The sequence below is a fragment of the Lytechinus pictus genome, unplaced genomic scaffold (assembly GCF_037042905.1).
Source record: "Lytechinus pictus isolate F3 Inbred unplaced genomic scaffold, Lp3.0 scaffold_26, whole genome shotgun sequence".
NCBI classification, from domain to species: Eukaryota; Metazoa; Echinodermata; class Echinoidea; order Temnopleuroida; family Toxopneustidae; genus Lytechinus; species Lytechinus pictus.
In genome coordinates this window covers 925,748-930,275 of record NW_026974146.1, presented here as the reverse complement: position 1 = coordinate 930,275, position 4,528 = coordinate 925,748, and positions in this window count along the sequence as shown.

Genomic DNA, 4,528 nt, shown 5'->3' with positions numbered 1-4,528 from the left:
TCCTACAATAGTGTGTACATGTACATATAACAGAGTATCCCAACCATCTAGATGGTATAACTGGTTTCATTCTTCTCTAATGATTAGAACCATCTTATTGGTCTCCATGACAGTCACTAGATCCTACAATGGTGTGTACATGTACATATAACAGAGTATCCCAACCATCTAGATGGTATAACTGGTTTCATTCTACTCTAATGAATAGAACCATCTTATTGGTCTCCATGACAGTCACTAGATCCTACAATAGTGTGTACATGTACATATAACAGAGTATCCCAACCATCTAGATGGTATAACTGGTTTCATTCTAATCTAATGAATAGAACCATCTTATTGGTCTCCCTGACAGTCACTAGATCCTACAATAGTGTGTACATGTACATATAACAGAGTATCCCAATCATCTAGATGGTATAACTGGTTTCATTCTACTCTAATAAATAGAACCATCTTATTGGTCTCCCTGACAGTCACTAGATCCTACAATAGTGTGTACATGTACATATAACAGACTATCCCAACCATCTAGATGGTATAACTGGTTTCATTCTACTCTAATGAATAGAACCATCTTATTGGTCTCCCTGACAGTCACTAGATCCTACAATAGTGTGTACATGTACATATAACAGAGTATCCCAACCATCTAGATGGTATAACTGGTTTCATTCTACTCTAATGAATAGAACCATCTTATTGGTCTCCATGACAGTCACTAGATCCTACAATAGTGTGTACATGTACATATAACAGAGTATCCCAACCATCTAGATGGTATAACTGGTTTCATTCTACTCTAATGAATAGAACCATCTTATCGGTCTCCATGACAGTCACTAGATCCTACAATAGTGTGTTCATGTACATATAACAGAGTATCCCAACCATCTAGATGGTATAACCGGTTTCATTCTTCTCTAATGAATAGAACCATCTTATTGGTCTCCATGACAGTCACTAGATCCTACAATGGTGTGTTCATGTACATATAACAGAGTATCCCAACCATCTAGATGGTATAACTGGTTTCATTCTACTCTAATGAATAGAACCATCTTATCGGTCTCCATGACAGTCACTAGATCCTACAATGGTGTGTTCATGTACATATAACAGAGTATCCCAACCATCTAGATGGTATAACTGGTTTCATTCTACTCTAATGAATAGAACCATCTTATTGGTCTCCATGACAGTCACTAGATCCTACAATAGTGTGTACATGTACATATAACAGAGTATCCCAATCATCTAGATGGTATAACTGGTTTCATTCTACTCTAATGAATAGAACCATCTTATTGGTCTCCATGACAGTCACTAGATCCTACAATGGTGTGTACATGTACATATAACAGAGTATCCCAACCATCTAGATGGTATAACTGGTTTCATTCTTCTCTAATGAATAGAACCATCTTATTGGTCTCCCTGACAGTCACTAGATCCTACAATAGTGTGTACATGTACATATAACAGAGTATCCCAATCATCTAGATGGTATAACTGGTTTCATTCTTCTCTAATTAATAGAACCATCTTATTGGTCTCCATGACAGTCACTAGATCCTACAATTGTGTGTACATGTACATATAACAGAGTATCCCAATCATCTAGATGGTATAACTGGTTTCATTCTACTCTAATTAATAGAACCATCTTATTGGTCTCCATTACAGTCACTAGATCCTACAATAGTGTGTACATGTACATATAACAGAGTATCCCAATCATCTAGATGGTATAACTGGTTTCATTCTACTCTAATGAATAGAACCATCTTATTGGTCTCCATGACAGTCACTAGATCCTACAATAGTGTGTACATGTACATATAACAGAGTATCCCAATCATCTAGATGGTATAACTGGTTTCATTCTTCTCTAATGAATAGAACCATCTTATTGGTCTCCATGACAGTCACTAGATCCTACAATGGTGTGTTCATGTACATATAACAGAGTATCCCAATCATCTAGATGGTATAACTGGTTTCATTCTACTCTAATGAATAGAACCATCTTATTGGTCTCCATGACAGTCACTAGATCCTACAATTGTGTGTACATGTACATATAACAGAGTATCCCAACCATCTAGATGGTATAACTGGTTACATTCTACTCTAATGAATAGAACCATCTTATTGGTCTCCATGACAGTCACTAGATCCTACAATAGTGTGTTCATGTACATATAACAGACTATCCCAACCATTTAGATGGTATAACTGGTTTCATTCTACTCTAATGAATAGAACCATCTTATTGGTCTCCATGACAGTCACTAGATCCTACAATTGTGTGTACATGTACATATAACAGACTATCCCAACCATCTAGATGGTATAACTGGTTTCATTCTACTCTAATGAATAGAACCATCTTATTGGTCTCTCTGACAGTCACTAGATCCTACAATGGTGTGTTCATGTACATATAACAGAGTATCCCAACCATCTAGATGGTATAACTGGTTTCATTCTACTCTAATGAATAGAACCATCTTATTGGTCTCCATGACAGTCACTAGATCCTACAATAGTGTGTACATGTACATATAACAGAGTATCCCAACCATCTAGATGGTATAACTGGTTTCATTCTACTCTAATGAATAGAACCATCTTATGGGGTCTCCCTGACAGTCACTAGATCCTACAATAGTGTGTACATGTACATATAACAGAGTATCCCAACCATCTAGATGGTATAACTGGTTTCATTCTTCTCTAATGATTAGAACCATCTTATTGGTCTCCATGACAGTCACTAGATCCTACAATGGTGTGTACATGTACATATAACAGAGTATCCCTATCATCTAGATGGTATAACTGGTTTCATTCTACTCTAATGAATAGAACCATCTTATTGGTCTCCATGACAGTCACTAGATCCTACAATAGTGTGTACATGTACATATAACAGAGTATCCCAATCATCTAGATGGTATAACTGGTTTCATTCTTCTCTAATGATTAGAACCATCTTATTGGTCTCCATGACAGTCACTAGATCCTACAATGGTGTGTACATGTACATATAACAGAGTATCCCAATCATCTGGATGGTATAACTGCTTTCATTCTTCTCTAATGATTAGAACCATCTTATTGGTCTCCATGACAGTCACTAGATCCTACAATGGTGTGTACATGTACATATAACAGAGTATCCCTATCATCTAGATGGTATAACTGGTTTCATTCTACTCTAATGATTAGATCCATCTTATTGGTCTCCATGACAGTCACTAGATCCTACAATGGTTTGTACATGTACATATAACAGAGTATCCCAACCATCTATATGGTATAACTGGTTTCATTCTTCTCTAATGATTAGAACCATCTTATTGGTCTCCATGACAGTCACTAGATCCTACAATGGTGTGTACATGTACATATAACAGAGTATCCCAACCATCTATATGGTATAACTGGTTTCATTCTTCTCTAATGATTAGAACCATCTTATTGGTCTCTCTGACAGTCACTAGATCTTACAATGGTGTGTACATGTACATATAACAGAGTATCCCAACCATCTATATGGTATAACTGGTTTCATTCTTCTCTAATGATTAGAACCATCTTATTGGTCTCCATGACAGTCACTAGATCCTACAATGGTGTGTACATGTACATATAACAGAGTATCCCTATCATCTAGATGGTATAACTGGTTTCATTCTACTCTAATGATTAGAACCATCTTATTGGTCTCCATGACAGTCACTAGATCCTACAATGGTTTGTACATGTACATATAACAGAGTATCCCAACCATCTATATGGTATAACTGGTTTCATTCTTCTCTAATGATTAGAACCATCTTATTGGTCTCCGTGACAGTCACTAGATCCTACAATGGTGTGTACATGTACATATAACAGAGTATCCCAACCATCTAGATGGTATAACTGGTTTCATTCTACTCTAATGAATAGAACCATCTTATTGGTCTCCATGACAGTCACTAGATCCTACAATAGTGTGTACATGTACATATAACAGAGTATCCCAACCATCTAGATGGTATAACTGGTTTCATTCTACTCTAATGAATAGAACCATCTTATTGGTCTCCATGACAGTCACTAGATCCTACAATAGTGTGTACATGTACATATAACAGAGTATCCCAACCATCTAGATGGTATAACTGGTTTCATTCTACTCTAATGAATAGAACCATCTTATTGGTCTCCATGACAGTCACTAGATCCTACAATGGTTTGTACATGTACATATAACAGAGTATCCCAACCATCTAGATGGTATAACTGGTTACATTCTACTCTAATGAATAGAACCATCTTATTGGTCTCCATGACAGTCACTAGATCCTACAATAGTGTGTACATGTACATATAACAGAGTATCCCAACCATCTAGATGGTATAACTGGTTTCATTCTACTCTAATGAATAGAACCATCTTATTGGTCTCCATGACAGTCACTAGATCCTACAATAGTGTGTACATGTACATATAACAGAGTATCCCAACCATCTA